Source organism: Vipera berus, assembly GCF_964194415.1.
Source record: "Vipera berus genome assembly, chromosome: 4".
In the NCBI taxonomy this organism is placed as follows: Eukaryota; Metazoa; Chordata; class Lepidosauria; order Squamata; family Viperidae; genus Vipera; species Vipera berus.
In genome coordinates this window covers 35,705,970-35,727,164 of record NC_138206.1, presented here as the reverse complement: position 1 = coordinate 35,727,164, position 21,195 = coordinate 35,705,970, and the positions used below count along the sequence as shown (strand labels likewise).

Below are 21,195 nucleotides of genomic sequence, written 5' to 3'. Positions count from 1 at the left end.
TGTTGTTCAAGTTCTAACACACTGCAGCAGTAAGAAATTTATTTGTTTGCTTGTTTACCATCTTTATTATATTTACAAACAACTCAAGGTAACAAACAGATCCAAGACACCTTCCTCTTCGTACTTTCCCCACAACAAAACCCTGTAAGGTGAATTAGGCTGAGAACAAATGACTGGCCGAATATCACACAGCTGGCTTTCATGGCTAAGACAGGATTTGAATTCACAGTCTCCAGGTTTCTACCACTAGACCAGGGGTAGGCAACCTCGGCTCTTTTATGACTCATGGACTTCAACTCCCAGAATACTGCATCCAGTTTTGGTCACCACGATGTAAAAAAGATGTCGAGACTCTAGAAAGAGTACAGAGAAGAGCAACAAAGATGATTGGGGGACTGGAGGCTAAAACATATAGGGAACGGTTGCTGGAATTGGGTATGTGTAGTTTAATGAAGAGAAGGGCGAGGGGTGACATGATAGCAGTGTTCCAATATCTCGGGGGCCGCCACAAAGAAGAGGGAGCCAAGCTGTTCTCCAAGGCACCTGAAAGCAGGACAAGAAGCAACGGATGGAAACTAGTCAAGGAGAGAAGCAACCTAGAACTAAGGAGAAACTTCCTGACAGTTAGAACAACTAACCAGTGGAACAACCTGCCTCCAGAAGTGGTGAATGCTCCAACACTGGAAGTTTTTAAGAAAAGACTGGACAGCCATTTGTCTGAAATGGTATAGGGTTTCCTGCCTTAGCAGGGGGTTGGACTAGATGACCTCCAAGGTCCCTTCCAACTTATTATTATTATTATTATTATTATAATTCCTGAGTCAGCATAGCATAGCTTAGCTGACTCATGAATTCTGGGAGTTGAAGTCCATGAGTCATAAAAGAGCCGAGGTTGCCTACCCCTGCACTAGACCAAACTAGCTCTGATCTTAAAGAAAATTAAGCAAGATCCTAGAGACATTTTTTTCTTAATTTCAGTGCTAAAAATAAATAAGCAAGCAAAAATATCTTACCTCTTTCAAGGTCTCATTCCTCACTTTTCTAGTGAAGATATTCTGTTTTGCTGCAATGAAAAACTGATCACTATCATTCATTATTGAATTTCTCTGAATTATGTTTCATTCTTCTGCCTCATCTACCAGTTTATGAACATTATATTTGCAGGATGTAATGATGGACAATTGTGCTAAAACTTTGTCAACCCAATATGGCAGTATATGTAACAACCTTTTAAAGGTAATAAAACACATTTTAACTATGAGACTATAAATTTTTTATTATATATGTTAATGGGTCTGCCAGTTGGAAACATGATTTTATGAATGGCATAATGCTTTATAAACTAGAAGAGTATGGAGAGACAATTATTTGAAGATTTCAGCAGAAACCAGAACAGGTTCTATTTGGTTTTGAGGCATTTGCTGGCCAGGGTTCCCACCACCACCACCATACTGGAAATGGGGAAAACACATTTTCTCCACATTGAACCGACTTAAATGGATGATGCAGAGCTTCTTTTGTATTTATCATGGAGTGTAGTGCCACATAACAGGGCCTGGTATAATTGCTAGCGAAACATATAGAATTTGAAACATATTTTTCCTAGTTTTGTACTAGCCAGAAGCAATTTGTTGCTGCTTTGGGTTATTTTTTTTATTTAGTTAAATAAATGCATTTACACCTGTAACATTGCTCTGGAATGCAGTGTTTCTGAATAAATAGAGTAGTTGTCACAGCTTTGTAATTCTTTTATAGATAACATATTACTTGTTTCCAGACACCTTACTCCTAGATCAATCCAGAGCAGAAGGTTTGGCATCTTAACAAATTAAACTTATTCTTTTGGGTGTTAATGTTTTTTGGCCACAGTGACATTGGCTAACAAGGTGTGCTCTTTTCCTTTTATTTTTACTTGCTTGTCATATTACTCTATGACATTCAAGGGATACACAACAGATCCAGCAAGAGTCACAGGCAGGGCCTTTTTTATATGTTCAAGAAGTGAAGGATATAATAAACAAGATGGCTCAATTATAGTTGTAACTTGAGAATTCAATGTATAGGGTTTTTTTTTAGATTATCTCTAGAAAAGCTCAATATCCAACACCAGCAGCTCAATATTCTGGATGATGGTAGATAGCTTTGCTGCAGGAGATAGCTATGTTGCTGTTTCTGAGTTTTGCTTTATAATATATTTTATAATACAGTGTATCCAACAGGTAGATCCAAAATGAACAGGAACCTCTTACTCATTTTAAAGACAATGAGCTTGGTTGTGATAGATGTACATGCAGACCAATAATTAAGCAAAAAGCTTAAACAAAAAAAATTAAGTAAATTTTCCCCAAGCTGCAGAAAGATTAGTAATATTACTTTTTTCCTATAAACAGTTATAGGAAAACTATTATATATAGTAGAAAGTGAATCCATAGCAAATTCAAAAAATATTGCAGATAGAGATAAAATATTTGCTTGTCACTGACTAGTCCAATAACTACAGTAGCTATGAAGTACAACCAGATTTCACAGAATATCAGAATAACAATGCACTACCAAACAAAAGGAGATATATAGTTTTGTAACAAAAAAAGTATTTTCTTAGACTTTTGGAATGTTTGCATACCTCTGTCACCGAATGTTATAAGAATTCCATAAGGGACTTGTTGATATATAAAGGGAATCTAAAGTAAACAGCACAAAAGCTATTTAATTCCTTGGGGAAAAGACAATATTTTCAGAGAAAAATTTAGTTCCAGGGCAAAATGTTAAGAAAACTTAAATGAATTAACTTCTTATTTAAAATTATAATATAATATATTAATTATTTTAAATATATTAATAATTATATTAATATAATATAACATTACACTTGGAGAGCAAGCAACTAAATTTCATTTTTAATGTGTGCCAATGTGCCCACAGTAAAAAAAAATGACAAGGTTATCTTGCCTTGCCTTGCCTTGCCTTGCCTTGCCCTGTCCTGTCCTGACCTGTCCTGTCTTGTCTTATCTTATACATGTTATTTTTGGTCATTTTATGACTCATATAATGAAGCATTTCTGTTATGTATTGAGCTTTTAGGAAGACCTTATCACGTGTACGCTGGAAAGCTAACAGTTCTCCAGCAACACAGATGGGACTTTCCAGTCCAGGCTGCAGTCAACTTGGCGGGAATGATGGGTTCAATCTGATTGGTTGTTCAGACTATGGGAGACTATATAAAGACTGCATGGATACCCCTAACCCTCAGTACAGTTAAAGTTATGAATAAAGCAACTATTCTTCTGTACTCATCTGCCTGGCGTCTTTCCTGCTTGTCCGAACCCGAAACATAACAATTTGTAAAATAAGTTTCATGTTGTTTATAGATTGATATTCAAATAAAATTAATGTGATTGTGTTTAATAAAATATATCTACAAATGTAAATGAATGAAGATTATATACCAATCTGAAAACTAAGATTTTTGCACGATAGTTTTAATAGACAAGAAATGTCTCACGTGTGGATCATTGAAAACCAGACCTGCACAATTTTGTATAATGAACATTAATACAACTTAATCTTCATTTATTGAATCTGAAAAATAGAAGTTACTACTTTTCAAGTAAATAGGTAAAGGTAAAGGTTCCCCCGCACATGCGTGCTAGTCGTTTCCGACTCTAGGGGCCGGTGCTCATCTCCGTTTCAAAGCCGAAGAGCCAGCGCTTGTCCGAGGACGTCTCCGTGGTCATGTGGCCGGCATGACTAGACACCAAAGGCGCACGGAACGCTGTTACCTTCCCACCGTAGTGGTCCCTATTTTTCTACTTGCATTTTTACGTGCTTTCGAACTGCTAGGTTGGCAGAAGCTGGGACGAGTAACAGGCGCTCACTCTGTTACGCGGCACTCGGGATTCGACCCGCCAAACTGCCAACCTTCTGATCGACAAGCTCAGCGTCCTAACCCACTGAGCCACCGCGTCCCTTTTCAAGTAAATACCTTGCCTCAAAGATTTATATGGTGAGAAATGAAACAACTAAACTGGAATGTTTCACTATTACTGACCACAAGCATAATACACATAAGATCCTAATTGTCTATGGCGAGTCTCAGCTATCCATGTCATGGTTGTCTCAAAAGTGCTTTTTTTCAAAAGGCAACTGGACTTTCTTGGGTGTTTTTTTTTCTTTGAAAATGTTTCACTTCTCATCCAGGAAGCTTCTTCACTTTTAACTAACTGGTGGGTAATGGAAGGATTTATATTCTTTGCAGTCAGCAACGTCATTGAGGTCACAGAACATTTGAGGGATTAAGATCCTAATACATTTATATCAATTACATATGCATGCTTAAGCATTTATATCCTTGCGAACAAGAACATATGCCAACATGTTTGCACATAATTTAGTATTGTTTATAATTTAATACATTTTTAGGAGGTAGCCATTTTCTGTTTGAACCTTTGCTTCCATGTAAAATTTAGTTGCCAACATTCTTTGCATAGGATTCCAGTTTCAGAATGTGTAAGATAGGAATATTTGTTCTCATAATGGTCAGAGGATTTCTAAATTTACACTGTTCCATTTCCTAAAATTGTGCTGCAAAGTATGAACAACTGGTAGGTAGCTTGTCCTTATTTAACAAAAGATATGATTCTTCCAACATTTTGATCATCTATTGAGTAGAAAAGAAGATTTCATTTGGGTGATCCTGTCTCCTTTTGCTTAGTTTCTTTATTTCTGAGGTGGCACTGTTTTGAATATATGAATAGATTAACAACAGGATAAGAGGTCTTATAAATTGCACTGAGAAATCACTGGATTACGACAGAAATATATGAATCTCAAGATTATGTGTTAAGTAGAACAAGTATGCATTTCTTTCTTGTTGAGTTACTTCTGGCACTTACTGATCCAATGGACATTGTTTCCTGCAAACAATAAATATATTATTTACTAATGTAGTTTGAAAATTAACTGACTATAAATCTGTGCTCTTGCTGATAATAAAAATTCACAATTTTCTTCAAACAAGAAATAAATTGTTATTTTATGATATTCTATTAGGAATAACCTGATCCTCCACAATTCTGCCAGCGACAGAATGTATTTCACTCACAGCAGTTCTTCAGGAATATTGTCAAAGAGTGGTGGTAATGGTGATTGTGCTAGTGAAGAGGGACTAGGTGATGAGCTGCTGCAGCTTGCAAACGGAACCATTTGTGGATATAGTATTTTTATGCTGTTACTACATATTTCTGATTAGTTGTGATCACTATGAAATAAATCACTTTTATCAATTGCTTTGGTCATTTCATCTGGAAATTCAGGGATTTATGGCCAAAGACATTTGGACAGCATGATTTGGGAATGCTGCACTAGATTTCTAATGTGATTAGAACACGATTTTGAATTTTGGGGACCTTCTGTACTGCCTTTCTTGTTATCAAAGGTTATGGTCTGGAGAAATGTATATGCTTTATGTTTTTTGTTGTTTTTAAAGAAAGCAAATTAGTTTTTGTTAAATATTTTGGACAATTATTTTGCTGCTCTGTTTCCTTCTTGAGCTGAATTGTACTAGGGAACCTTATTTTATTCTGTATTTCATTGTGAACTATGCTATCAAAATAGAAATCTAAATAAATGCTAATTTTATTATAGAGATATACTGCACTCTAAATATACCTCTGATATGCTGACAAAACATCTAAATACCCTTAAAGAATGCATAATTAAATGAAATCATCTGTGCACTTAATGAAAAACAATAATAAAAACAAAAAGAATGAAAAGAAACATTTTTTAAAAGCCAAACTGAACATTTTTTAAAAATCCATATTTTATATTAAGTGGCCTTCAAATACCATTGATGATAGTATCCTTCTGCAGCAGCTCTATGAGTTGGGGAATGGGTGGCATACTGTTGTCCTAGTCTTCTGGTGTCACTTCCAGTTGGTGTTATATGGAAAGAGATTCACTCAGCAGTCCTTCCTTTGTGGAGTGCTTCAGGGCTCGACTTTTTCTCCCCTTCTGTTTAACATTTACTGCTAGGCTAGGGGAAGCCATCCAGTAGTTTGTGTTGATGTAAAATCAGTATACTTAGCTTTATACTTCTGTAAGTGATGCCATGGAGATTCTGTCTCAGTTCCTGGACGGGGTGCAACACACTTCAACTGAACCCAAACAAGACCAAACTGTTGTGATTCAGGGTCAGCCTGTGGGTTCGGCAGTTGGGTCGGATGACTCGGATGACTCAGACGAGGGGGAGGAGGGGGGTGTTGAAGAACTTGCTGATGATGGCTTGGAGGCTCCGCAGAGCCCTCAGCCAGGCCCCTCTTACTTGGTGGAGACCCAGCTGCGTGAGCTCGACAGTGTGGATGAAGATGACCCACAGCTGGCCCTGTTCAAGGACGCCCGACGCAGGAGGCAGTCAAGTAGGAGCAAGCAGAGAAAGGCTGTGGGACTTCTCGGAAGGAGGCAAAGAGAGGCCACGCCCTGAACTCTAATAAAGGGAGTGTTTGGGGGAGGGCTGGTTTGCTGAAAGCAACCGCTCCGATAGAGGATCAAAGCTCCGGTATCTTGTTTCATGTTTTGTTTGTTTGTGTAATAAATTTGGCAGACGTATTCCAGCCTCTGCCGTTTGTACAGGGGTTGCCTTCCTGCAAGGCCGGTAGCAGGCTGGTACAGAACACAAACTGGGTTTTGAATATCCTGGTTCTGGGGATCTTCTATCTTTAGCTGTGGTGTAGCACTTCCCCAAATCTAGCCAATGAACAATTTGGAGGTCTCCTGGACATGTAGCTCCCGGTCAAGGAGTAGGTGGTAGCTGTGGCTAGGACGGCTTTTGTACAACTTCAAGTTGCTTGTCCCTTGCTCCCATTCCTGGGCCATGGTCTCTGCTCATGGCCATTAATACCCTGATGATGTCCAGACTGAATTATTGCACTTCACTCTACATGGAGCTATATCCTTCCGTATCTTCACATAGTTATTTTGATACTGCATACAATTCATATTTGTCAGTGAAATTCCTATATAATTTAAAACCATTTTTTTCATCAGGCTCCCTTGATCTTGTACAGTCATATTTTGAACCCACATCTTTTTTGTTTATTTGAAATCCAGCTAATGTACCAGTCATTTAGTTTCTTCATTATGTATTTTATATTATTCTGAGTTTCTTCTAGAATCAAGATAAAGTCATCAGCAAAAGTCCTCAATTTGTATCCCAACAAAATGGAATCTTTTTGCTTCAGAATCTCTGTTAAGAAGGAATAGTCCTTTCTTTTTCATAGAATCCTGATGTTAATTTCTTTTAAGATAATTATATCAGTATTTGCAATTTTAATGTAGAATTAAAATGGCTCTGAAGAACTTGTTCATTTCTTGTTTTCCTCAAAAACAAGAATCTCTTTGGATCTTTGTCCTTGATGCATAAATAAATTTATATGGAAAACTGTTCATGATCCAAATGAATCTTCTCTTCTTTTCAGCCTAATTGACAGTGTCAGAATTACTATTTGCCTTATATGTTCTCCAGAATCTTTTGGAATACCTCTATGTTCAAGTAATGCAACATTATCTAATTTCTTTTCTAACTCAGCATCTCTAATATCCATTCTGTTTTCTAAAAACATGTTTTTAATATCACTAGGAATTTTGGTCAGTTTGTTTTTCAAACATCTCAAATTTAGCTGCTATAAGTTGTGTCAGTTTTGGTGTAAATTCCTCAAACATGCCTCTAAAAAATTCTAAATCATCCTTAGGACCTTTTGGCCAGGATCAATTACAATTCTGTGTCTATATACCTGTGTTTCCCCCAAAATAAGACCAGGTCTTATATTAATTTTTGCTCCAAAAGAGGCATTAGGGCTTATTTTCCAGTTAGGGCTTATATTCGGGGAAATATGGTACTAAATGCATCCGTCTGGCTGACGATCTTAACTGGGGCTTATTTTTGGGCAGTGCTTATATTATGAGGGTCCTGAAAAATCCTGTTAGGTATTATTTTCTGGCTAGAAAACACAATATATAGGCACAGAATAGTAACTGACCCTGGCCAATAGGTCACAAGAATGATTTAGAATTCTCTCTCTCTCTCTCTCTCTCTCTCTCTCTCTCTCTCTCTCTCTCTCTCTCTCTCTCTCTCTCTCTCTCTCTCTCTCTCTCTCTCTCTCTCTGCAGTAATCAACATAGCTTTGCCATAGCACCATCTAGTGTCCACAAAAATGAATGGAATAAGAAAAAAAATTACAGTAGGGAGCATCACTGAAAATGGGTAAAAAAAAGTAAAAGGAAACTTCTCAATTTACTTTGTTTATAACTTCTCCCCAATTGGTATAAGGTTAGGCAAAAACAGAAGGCCCACAAAAAAAATTGCAGAATTCAATTCTACACATGAAATTCACCCAAAAGTAAGTTTTAAAAGTTTTAAAAATCCATTAACAAATTTCCTCAAATGTCATTGAAGAAAGCCTCTCTTCTATTAATTAATATAAGACCATAAAAGTGTCTTAAAAATGAAAGGTGATGTCTATTTTAATTTCCGTTTTTCCTCTGGCTTCATCACAGCTTTGAACTTGACGTAGGCCTCTATCTCCAGGCCACCCAACCCACCAGTTGCAAGGAATGGCCATTTGGAGAACACATGGGTTGGTTTCCAGTTTTCTACTTGTATGTTCAGGCTTTAGGGCCACTCCTGAGCTCCAATCAGCTTAGATGATGTCTCCCATTACTGAAGAGGCAGTTAAGCTGTCATTTTCTACCACAAAAGTACCAGTAGCCCCTAATATATTACAATGGATATTTTTTAAAAGCCATTTAGTCATAAGCACAAGTTTCCCTGCCCATACATTTTAATAAAATAATTTAATAACAACCAACTCCAACAGTAGCATAGTTTTTCTATTAAGCAATTATAGATTTAAAACAAATATTGGACAAAATTAAGTAAAATTGTGACAATTTAATACAAAATATACATCCCTTATTTGCTTTTTAATGAGGAAGGGGAGGGTAAAAATGTAATGAGTCAACCAATATATTTTTTCATTTTATAAGCTTAAAATTAGTTAGTGGCATTTTATATAATGTATTTATCAATCTCTGATTGGATACCCTACAATACTGCACTCTACCCCAAAAAGTATCTTGTCAAGAGAGTTTGGAAGAAGAAGAAGACCAGACTGAATTAATTGCAACTATACTATGCCAAACATGGATATTTGATCTATTAGAGTGACAATTCAATGACTATAAAGGGGTCACTCTCTTTGAAAAATTGACAACTGGATGGTCTCCCTGGATTCAAACAATGTGTGTAGGAAGAAAGGGAGACACATTTGAGAAGTTAAAAGCAATGATATGGAAGCCTGCCTGGCACAAAAAGAAAGCTAGAGTTAGATTTTAAAAATGGGTCTTTTCTTAATGTTGGGATTTGTAATAATAAAGCTTAAAATCTCTTTTAATGGGCCAAGGGGAATTGTTAAAAGATATAAACTGATTTTATATTTAGGACCTTGATTTCTAAGGGAATGAAAATTAGCTACTAGAACATAACTTTGAATTATATTATAGAACTTGGAATGACACAACAAAAGATACTTTATTAATCATTGATGAATTACAAAGATGACAAATAGAATATGTTTTTGAAATAAAATAAGAATGCACTTAAATGAACAATGTACGTATTTTAGGTATGATAATTACTATATAATGAAATAGGGGAAATGTGGGTTACCCGAAAATTAAGTTTTTTAGATACTATAGGCTAATTTGGAGCACTGTATTGAAATTAGATAAAACTTAAAAACAGGACGTGGACAAGTATATGTGAAAATGTATTGATAATTGCTCTAATTGACTGTGTCCCAACCAGAAATGTATTAATTTGATTTTGATATTGGAACTAAGGGAATTGGAGAGGGAATTTTTGTTTTTTGTTTTTATAGGTTTTTATTGATTTTTCAATGTTACAATAGTATCTTTGAAAAGCAATGTGGTGTCTGAGTTACAATAGTTCCATTTCATACAAATACATATTATTACAAATCTCCAATTTATTGTGACCAGTATTTCCTCTCTTTTTTTCCTTAAATACATATTATCTCTTATCTAAATTAAGATACTTCTTATTGTTTTCCATCAGTTATTTAGTAGTTTTCTTACATTTTTCAATACTTTTGTATATTTTATATTTTAACATGCCATCTTTAAAACATCAAACACCTTATATATTTTTCCAGCTTTAATTTTGCATTGATATTAAAGTTAAACATTTGAAGATTCTCATTTTTATATTTCTGGGTGACCTCCCTTCCCTTTACACAATTCTCTCCAATAGCTGGTAATATAAGTACACTTCTTATCCATCTAATTTCCATATCAACAAGTTAGTAATACAATATAATATTCTTATTTTCATTATGATTTCCACATATTGAAAATTAGCCAAAATTTCTTCCATTTTAACATTTAATACATCCTTTCATATCACTACATCCAAGTATATTAATTACATTATATCATGCTTAACACACACACACACACACACACACATATTAATCAATTTCATTTAAACAGCTCAATATTTCAATTTAACTGTTAATATTCATACATCTATTTTTTAATTAGCCAGTATTTTTATCTACTCATCAGAACAATCTCTTATAGCCCAAATAGAATCCTATCTTATTTTAGTATTTTCTGTTTCAAGCCTCTTAAATATGTCCAATCTTCTTCAATCTTATTCTTGCTTTTTTCCTTTGCCATATCATTTTTTGCTTCTTTGCTTCAGGGTCATCAAAGAATTCTTGTGTTATTGTATCATATTGAAGTGACCCTCCAATCTCCATTTCTGAAGGGCTGAGGGGTCTAATAAAAACACCAAATCTTCTCATTATTTTCACCTCTTGATATAATTGTCCTGGACTGTATATTTTTTCTTCCATTTGTTTCTCATTTTGCTCCTCAAATGTCTGTGCTTGTTGAGTAATTAATTCTTCTGTCAGTGTATTTGATTGTTCAATTTCTTCTGTTAAGTTCTGTCCCAATAAATTATTAGTTGTAGTCACAATTTGAGTTTGCTTCTCCAAGACGCTTTCTAGTTTTTGCCCCAAAAGCTCTTATTCCATCACCGGCTGTAGAAAGGAACTGATAAGTTTGGAAAGTTGTTTTCATCATAGCATAGATTTGTTTTTGTATTTCTTCCATGGTGGAGTCTCACATCTGGTATTCAAGGTTATTCTTATTTTTAGAATGTCAGATTGCAATTTCAGGCTTAGCCACTGAATGTCCCCCAAGTGCTTAGAAAGTTCTTTTCTTTTCTTTTAGGGAACTGTCTGTTAATCTCTTTCCAGTTTATTTCTTCTATTTTAGAAGAGCAGAGCCAGATTTTCAAATAAAGGTAGGAAATAAGGAGTAGATAGTCCAAAGCTTTTAGTCCACAAATTGTTAAGTTCTAGTTGAGGTCCAAATCAATTTTTCAACATTCTTGCCCTGTCTCTTCTACGCTGCTTTAATGTTGCCTGGTGGTAAGTGTGACTTCGGCTATCTGCAACCTAGTAACCAGCCATGTTGCTATGGCCGGCCTTTCATCCACTGGTTCAAAGGGAATGCAGGCACTAACGGGAGGATTGCGGCTCCCCCATGTTTCTGCAAAAGCCCCTTCTTGCTAGTTGCCCCTCCAGGGCGACTCTTCGGCCCTTTTAGGACCCCTCAGCGATGCGAAACTGGACATGGAAGATGAGAGCCAACTTCCAGACGTCCATAATGGCCGCGTTGGCAAACCGGAAGCCTGGAGAGGGAATTTTTGTTGACGTATCCTGAGCTATGTACAAAAAGATTTTGCTATTGGACTTTTGACTATCCAATCACCACATTGCTTCATAAATATTTGGATGTAAAATTAGAAAATTAATAAAAAAAATTTTTTTAAAAAAAGAGAATTTTAGTTTCAGTTTATTCATAGAAAATTAAATTGTGATATGTAAGAAATATTTAAACTTCAAGCATCCATCTCCTTTACCTATTATCTGAAATAATGTCCTCTGCAAAACTGTAACATTTACTGTTTTCTAAAGATTGGAATCAGACACTAGATAAGTCTTTTCATTACTATAATCTGGATAATTAACACACTTGTATCGCTGAGCTACGATTCTGTAATAAATTACCTTTGCACAAATGTTATTGATTTCAGTAGCTCTTATGTGTATTTAACTACCTGATTATGATTCAGGAAATCAGTCATTCTGTGTCATATATCTCATGTTAGTTAAGTTAAGTAGAAGGGTAATTACTGGTAACTTAATACCCAAACACCTATAATCTTTTTTCTTCATCATCGCTGTGACACTCCTAAAGAAAACATCTTGCCATTGGTGGATGTAGCAATAACTTCATCTATAAACAGGAAGCAGTTAAATAGAGCAAAAATTACAATAATTAGATCAGGATGAAATCTAGATCAGTAAGAATTTTTGAGTTTAACAACTGTTCTAAAAGGTTCTCTGAAACAAGATAAAATTTAAGACATTGATGTGAGGACTGCGAAGATGCTTACAATTCTTACTCCATTTAATTTTAAGTATATTTGAGTTAAAGAATGCAAATTGTTGGCATGAGCAGTCAGTATACTTACAAATACAAACAGAGGATTTGGGGATCGAAAATCCTAAGATCTAGATATTTTGCCAGTTCTGGAGTGGGCATATCTCTTTATAAGAAAGGTGCTGTATAGATTTACTGAAGCTACACCTCACACATATTTACCTAAGAATGTGCTATTATACGAGGTTACTTCTAAGTTAAAATTTATAGAACTGCACAGAAATGGTCATAATGAAGACTAACTCCAGTTAATTTTGGGACAAGGGAATTTTTTCAAAATGTAGCAAAGTGCTGCATATGCAAATACTCATTTCACTACAGATAATAGATTTTCAATAGTTTTTAAAGCTATTTCTAGGAACTTTCATAAGAATCATAAAGTTGAGAAAGGCCATTGAGGCATTCAAGTCCAACTTCAATTCAAACAGAATTCCAGTTTAAAGTACTACTGATAGGTCTAACTTCTGCTTAGATATATTCTGTAAAGAATAGTTTGCCACTTCCTTAAACAATAGACGCTATTATGCAGCTTCTTCTCTTGTTAATTTTTTTTCTGATGTTAAATTGAAATTGAAATTAACAGATTGGTAATGTAGCCTTATTACTCTCTGCTCTATGATCTATAGAGAAGAAGTTTTCATTGTTATTATATTTTCATTGAAAATTATTTTTCAAGGATGCCAACCTTGATCAATGGCAGAAGGGTATTAACGAATTTATCTGGGTGGGGAAAAAACCAAGAGTTAAATTCAAGATTTTACAAGATGCCAGGGAAAGAGGGGGACTCAAGGCGCCGAACTTGAAATTGTACTATGATGCGGTTGCCTTGACCTGGGTTAGTGATTGGCTTAATCTAACTAACAAGAGAATACTTCATCTTGAGGGATGGGATTTGGTATATGGATGGCATGCATACTTGCTTTATGATAAGAAGGTAGACAGGGCTTTTAAATCTCATATTCTTAGAAGTGCTTTATTGCGTGTCTGGAAAAAGTATTATTATAAGTTAAATTATAAAATACCGATTTGGGGAATTCCTGGACACGCGATAGAGGGCGTATCTATGGGAGTGAGTATGGATATGGTTTCTTATAAGGAACTACTTAGATTGCAAGGGAATGATTGGCAACTTAAACCAGTAGAGGAGTTAAGACAAGAAAACATAAGTTACTCTTGGTTTCAATATACCCAATTGAAAGCTAGGTGGAAGTCAGATCAAAAGGTTGGCATCACAACTACAGATCAAAATTTAGTAAAGCAAATTAGAGATTCAAATTGTGCACATATAAAGAGGATATATAATGCTTTAATTGAATTGGATTCGGAAACGGAACTGGTTAAAGACTGCATGATAAAGTGGGCACAAAATATTCAGGAACCAATTTCATTGGACACCTGGGAGATAATTTGGGTCAGAAATGTTAAATTTACCCAGGCTCAAAATTTAAGAGAATTTTTTTATAAAATGTTTTATAGATGGCATCTGGATCCCAAGAAGCTGTCCAACATGTATCCTAATCTACAGTCTAAATGTTGGAGGTGTGGTAGTTTAGAAGCTACTTATTTTCACATGTGGTGGACTTGTACAAATATAAAAGCTTTTTGGATTAAAATTTGGTGGAACATTCAAAAGATTTTTAAGAGAAAGATAAAGTTTTCCCCGCAATTGTTTTTATTGGGCATTGTTGTAGATTGTGATGTTAAAGAAACTAACTTGATGTTGAACATGATAACGGCAGCACGGTTACTGGTGGGACAATATTGGAAGAAGGATAGTTTGCCCACTGTAGAAGAATGGGTGTTTAAAGTTTCGAATCTTGCAGAAATGTCTAAGATTTCTGCTTATCTAAAGGATCATTCACAGGAAAGATATATTTCAGTTTGGAGGAGATGGATAAATTATATTCAAAACAAATATGGGACTAAAAAGTATCATTTAGCTTATGAGTAGATTTTAGTGGGATATTGTTATTGGTACGTTGTTTGTAGTTATGTTAAAAGAGAGTTAAAGCGCATTATGAATTTGGTTAATTGTATATTATGCATAATTTTTATTTAGAATATGATTATTGTAACTATAATCCTGTATTTAGCTCTGGGAAGTGGGGGGGGGAGTGGGTGGGTTTGGGGTGGGAGGGATTTGGGGATATATTGTAAAATTTTGTTTTTGTAAAACTCTTTAATAAAAAAAAAGAAAATTATTTTTCAATACTTTCAGTCTAATCAATTGCTTCAGTCCCTTCTCGTGAGAGTTTCCAGTTCACTGATCGTCTTTATTCCCTGGGAAGAGGCATCCTGAGGGATCAAATCTGTTTCTCCTTCGCACTTCAGTGAAAATGACAAAATATCCTAATTTGTTTATTTGCTTGATTTACATAGTAGCTCCTCTCACATACATCTGGGTGGCTTACAAAGAGTAATAACAGAATTAACCAAAATCAAAGACAAAAGTAATGAAAACTACTAAATCTACTAAAACTAATAAACATGAGCACATTCAGTCTCATTAATAACACAAATATTTTGCATATTCTGTACCACCGCTACCACTCATTGAGGCCAGATGGCAAAACCATGTCTTTAAGCCCTTGCAGAAAGCCAATCTGACTACAAGAGGAAAGTTCCACTGGATAGGTTCCATGACAGAAAAGGTTTATTTGTTTGTTTGTAGAAGTTATTGGCCACCCATCTTACCTTAAGGTAACTCTGGTTCTCTTATGGGATCAAATAGCAGGATTGACCTGATTAAGCCAGTTCCTCAAGTAACTTTATGGCACTTATCTGGAAGAGTTCTGATAATAATCCCTATACTGAATGGAATGAACTTGGTGCTGGTCCAATGAAGCTCAAAGCCATCAACATGACTCTGAGGAATACAGTTGACACTAACTATCTTGTAATTGATAGGCTGCTTTTTGCAAGTTGGCTCTGCAATCTGTGATCATCGGACATGGTTGATGACATCCTCTACCTCCTCCTCTCCTGTGCCAGGGGAAGATCTTTTCTACCAGACTGGGCCCCACTTCAACCTCACATGTGTTACCAGTTGGGACCACTAGTGGTACAATAGTGTGAGTATTAAATAAATAAATAAATAAATAAATGTTCTATGATGCTTGCTATCATCCTTTCACTGTATTGACAAGGAAATCTTGCCTTTATCCTCTTTTTTAATTATCTAGTAGCATCTTCTTTCTTCAGAGGCATAGTTTAAGGCAGCAGGGCTTTCTCTAAACTGGCAAAAGAGTCAGGAGAAAAAGCAAGTTTTGAGATTAATACGTGTGTGCAGTTCAAGTATACACATTGTAACTACTATGATAAACACCTTTAAACTTAAATTCATTAAATTGTACAAAATTGAAATTGAAAAGTAATTGAAAGTTAAAAAAATGAAAAATATATTTACCAGTCACAATACTGCTTTAAAATTAAATATACTAAAACATTAACAAAATAGATTGAGGAATTTCTTTAAATCATCTAAGTAATATCACCAGGGAAGCCCCAACAGTAGTAGCAATCCAGTTTCAGTCAAATGATCTTTTTTTTTAAAAAAAAAAATCTGATTTAAAAAAAAAATACCGGTATTTGTGCTTTAGAGTCAGATTTGACAGCCCGCAACTGTTTAGACAATTACCTGTACCTTTCTTGGCAACATGTTCAGAAGTAATTCACCATTGCCTTCTTCCTAAAAAGTGACTGGCCCAAGGTTATCTGGCTAGCTTTGTGCCTAAGACAGCATTAGAATTTACAACCCCCCATTTTCTAACCTGGCTCCAAATTGGGTCTCAGTCTCTACAAAAGCAACAGAGAATCAAAATGGTTATTTGGGCCTTTAGTCATTTGCTTAAATAATTGCTGCATCCCTTGGCCCTTCGATGTCATCCCATCCAGCCTAAGCCAAAAATAACCTGGCTAAGAATTGGGGCCAGGTTGCCCTCTCCATTGCCCCTCCCATTAGACATTTGAAATTTGAGGCAACCAAATTTGCTAACAAGATGCATAACATAAAAACTACAATAGCAGCATCCTTGACTATTTTGCAATGCTGAAATAAGTTCATAACACTTGTTTAAATGTGCCCTCTTGAGATTTTGTTCTTATTTATGTTTAATTCTACTGCTTTTGTAAAATGTTTTAATTGTTGGTTTTATTGTATGCTTCCCAGAGTCATTTTATGCAAGATGGGAAACCAAATTAGATAGATAGATAGACAGACAGACATTTTTAAAGTCTGTTAGAATAAAGTAAGAAAAAAGCCTTGTTTGCGAAGGAAAATCTGTTTTGTTTTCAGGGAGGCTTGAGAGATCTCATCTGTTCCAGTAACTAAAATGAAACCATGGAAGTTCTGATTTACACTATTTATGAAAATAAAAAGCCCAATGCAAGTATTTAGAAATTATTGGAAACATTTTCCTTTGAATTTTCTGATGCCATGATTAATCTTCTCTTTAAGGAGAGGGATATCATGTCTCCCAACTTTTAGGTCAGAGTAGATTGCCTAAATTACAAGTTTTTATTGTTGTTATGAATTATATTACAATCTCTCAGAATGTGTTTGATAGCGGTTTTCTTTTTATACCAGCCAAATTACGTGATAGTGATGAAAGAGAACAAAAGCTTGATTTCAGCCTGTTTAGAAACCAACAAGTACTGTACACATAAAAAGGCCTCTTAAGATTGCACTGAAAATTTTGTGAGTCTGACCTTGCACTAAAGAAAAAGAAAAGAGCTGATACAGCAAATCCTATGAAAATGCAAAATGTTAAATGAAAACCAAAATAATGGCTTCATTCCAAATTTCTGTAATCCTTGTCTGATAGTGCTGCCTTGAACCTTATATGTAGTTATGAAGGCTTTTCTTTATTTTGAAAATTAATATACTGTTTTTCAGTCAAATAATTTTCAAGGTAGCTTACACGAATGAAGTACAAAACAAAACAAAAGACTCCAAATGCACAACTAACTCTATAGCCCTTGTTCCTTGCATAGGACAAGATTATATTTCCTTTGATTACATCCAGAATAAATATGGGACTAAAAAGTTTCATTTAGCATTTGAATAAGTATCGATGTGACATTTATATTGCTTGTAGTCATTTTACAAGAGCTAAAGTGCGATAGACCTAATAGTTTATTGTTGTTAGCATATGGTAGTTTATGGTTGTTTTTTACTTTTATACCTTGTATTTAGCTCTGGGAAGTCGGGGAGGGGGGAAGGGGAGGGGGGAGTGTTGGGTTGGGTTGGGTTGGGAAGGGGGGGTGGGGGTGGGGTTGGGAGGGGTTGTTTTGTTAAAGATAAAATGTATTGAAAAACTTTTCAATAAAAAAGATTATATTTCCTTTCTGCTCTCTTATCCACAAACATCTGGCAACTGAGGTTTTTTTTTTTAAAGGATTCTTCACAAGGGCCATGAAGAACATTTCTGCTGTTTCTTCTATGGTCGGTAGTTAGAGTTAGGATGGCTTTTTCCTTGACATTATGTTCTTGTGAGTCAGGATGTTCAGAGATTACAGCAGATTTTCTCTAAAAATATTTTGCAACAACAGTAATCTCTCTTTTTATATTTATAAGAAGCACAACAGAGAAAGGTTGATATAAAATCACCTAGTGATTTCTCCTAATGCATATTTGAGCAAGGACTGCCATATTCAGACTCGTGCAACACAATTGCCCCAACACAACTGGAAGATGTTGGGAGGGAATAGATTAATGTACAATAGCTTCTAATACATTTATTCCCATGTTATTCATTTTGAGAGCTTACTATATGGTTATTTGGAAGAGTTGTACACATTTGTGTGGGAACTTCAGAACTAATATATCTCTATTGTTGATATTATTTCATACAATAGTTTCACAATAGAAGTGCAGAAGCTACTCTAATAACTTTTTCTATTTTTTTATTTGCTGTACTGTTTTATTATCATAATTATTTGCCACATTTTTATTTAACAAGAATAATGATTTCATGTGAGCTATGTAACTAACAGCCTGCAACTACATTGCCTCTGCAGAGTCTAATTATCCACTTAAGCATGCAACAACATTGTTAAATTTGTACTCTTACTTCTCTATTTCTTAAATAGCAATCTTTGGTCATTTTTGATTCAAGTTCTGTTTTCTACTTGGTTTTTTTACATACAACTTTTATCTATGTTTTGACTGTTCTGATTTACCAAACTCCAAACCCTTCACACTTAGATTGCTTCTAAAATGTTATTTCTAACATAAGCTTGTTTACATGATTGAACTTTCCTAAAAGTCTCTGCATTTAACTGCTAATTGTGTATCTTGCATTATAAAATGTTTATATAAATAAATCGACTGAATGTTCAGGACAAGTTGTAGTAAATATTGTGTCTTTTTATACTTAAGAATAAGATAAATTATAGAGGCATTAAACATACTTCTCCAATTATTTAATATACATACATAAATATTCAGCTTTTCCATTTTTGGATGAGCAATGTTTCTTTAGAGCCCCATAGTTTCTAGGGACTGACCAACTCCATTCTAAAGATATAATTGGGTATCATTAGCATATTGATAATACCAAATTCTGAACTTGCAGATGATTTCATCTAGTGTTTTCATGAGGAAATTAAACAGGAGGGAAAAAGTGTTGAGCCATGTGTCACTCCTCAAAGGAAGGGCCAAGCTTCCCATCAACACTTACTAGAACCAGCCACAAAGTAAGAAAGAGAACTACCATAAACCAGTACTCCAGTTTCCAACCCTCATGGCTGGTCCAGAAGGATGCAGTATCAAAAACTGCTGATAAACTAAACAGCAGAAGGATGAATGCACCTCCTTTGTCTCAGCTCTGCCAAAGGTCATCAACAAGCATGACTAATGCTGTGTCCATACTGAATTCCAGTCTGAAGCCTTGTGTATATTTTTTTTATTTATCTGCTTATTTATTCATTTTATATGGCTACTATTGTGTAGTGGGTCCGACGCAAGAGAGACGCCAGCCGGTGTGTGAGTTCAGCTCTTTATTGGAAGGGGAAATGAACTGAGGAATGAGGGCTACCTGGCCTCCTTATATACCTGGCCAGGTAAGCTAACAGCCAATGGGGTTGGCCCTAGGTTTCCCGCCGAAACTGTCCAGGCCAACGCCCCGTGAGGGCTGTTGCTATGCAGATGCCTGCATACATAACACCCCTCCCCCCTTAGAGAAGACCCACATAACAACAACAACATGCAACTACTATAACTATGAGTATATATATATATAAACAGTGGTGTCCTTGTGTGAGGATCACTTGCACACATAGTCCGACAGGTAGGCTGGTGTCCTGTGTGGACGGGTGGATCGTCTGGGTGTGCTTGGCCCCTGGGCTTGGACCGTGGGTTCCTGAGGCCTTTGTGCAGGGCTGCAAGGAGCCGGCATCAGGAAGTCCTCCTCCTCTGGTCCCTGCCCTGTGACATCCTCAGCTGGGTTGACCCCTCCTGGAGTGTGGTCCTCCTGTTGATCGTGTGCGTTGAGTTCAGGGACGTGTGTGACGCGCTCAGGGGCGTGTGTGACGTGCTCAGGGACTCTTCCTCTGAGCTGGTCGATGTGTCGCCTTATGCGTCTGTCCCCCTCCACCCCTACAATGTACGAAAGGGGTCCTGTTTTCCCGACCACTGTCCCCGGAACCCAAGGATGTCCAGCCCCATAGTTCCTTGCCCAGACCAGGTCCCCCAGGTTGAGGACCCTGTGTGTGGATGATGATGGCAATGGTGATGGTAGTGATGCTGGTGGTGCTGGTGATGATGGTGATGTTGCCCTACCGGTTTCGGCTGCTACCCGGTCTGGGTGTAGGCGGTCCAGCTTGGTGATGAGGTGCCGTCCCCATCGCAGTTCTGCTGGGCTCTTGCCGGTAGCCACGCATGGTGTTGTGTGTTGGGCTAGTAAAAATTTGGCCAGTCTGTGGTGCCAGTCCCCGCTGATGATGCGCCGGAGTGCGTCTTTGGTCGTCCTTACCATCCGTTCGGCCTCCCCGTTGGTAGATGGATGGAAAGGCGCAGAGGTGGCGTGCCTAATCCAGTTCGCCTTCAAGAACGCCTGGAAATCAGCAGCAGTAAATTGAGGCCCATTATCAGACACAATTACGTCGGGGAGGCCGTGTGTGGCAAAGAGAGCTCTGAGCACCTGGATTGTCCTCCCCGAGGTCATGTTGGGGACAGGGACTACCTCTAACCACTTGGAGTGACTGTCCACCACTACTAAAAATAGTTGACCCTGGAATGGCCCCGCATAGTCAATGTGAATGCGGGACCATGGCGTGTGTGTGGCCTCCCACCGGTGTACTGGTGCATGTGGCACTTCTGGCCTGGATCTCTGGCACGTATAACAGGCCTTGACCCGATCCTCAACCTCCTTGTCCAACCCGGGCCACCAGAGGTAGCTCCTAGCCAGTGCCTTCATCCTGACCACCCCCGGGTGCCCTTCGTGTAAGGAGTCCAATACCCTGGCACGTAGTGCGGGTGGAATGATGACCCTGCTACCCCAAAGGAGGCACCCTTTGTGTGTGGAGATTTCATCGCGTCTAATGAAATAGGCCTGAAACTCTGGTCCCGGGGATTTGTCCTGCCACCCTGTGCAAACCCAT

At 36.8% G+C, this 21,195-nt stretch overlaps 1 long non-coding RNA gene across 1 annotated transcript in view; it reads left to right on the top strand.

Annotated features, from left to right (window-relative positions):
- The window catches only part of LOC308667475, a 59,159-nt gene that overhangs the window by 14,395 nt on the left and 23,569 nt on the right, over nt 1-21,195 (top strand). The window contains exon 2 of the long non-coding RNA XR_014026292.1: nt 15,502-15,665. This is a non-coding gene — a long non-coding RNA (uncharacterized lncRNA). The remainder of the gene's footprint in view (nt 1-15,501; nt 15,666-21,195) is intronic.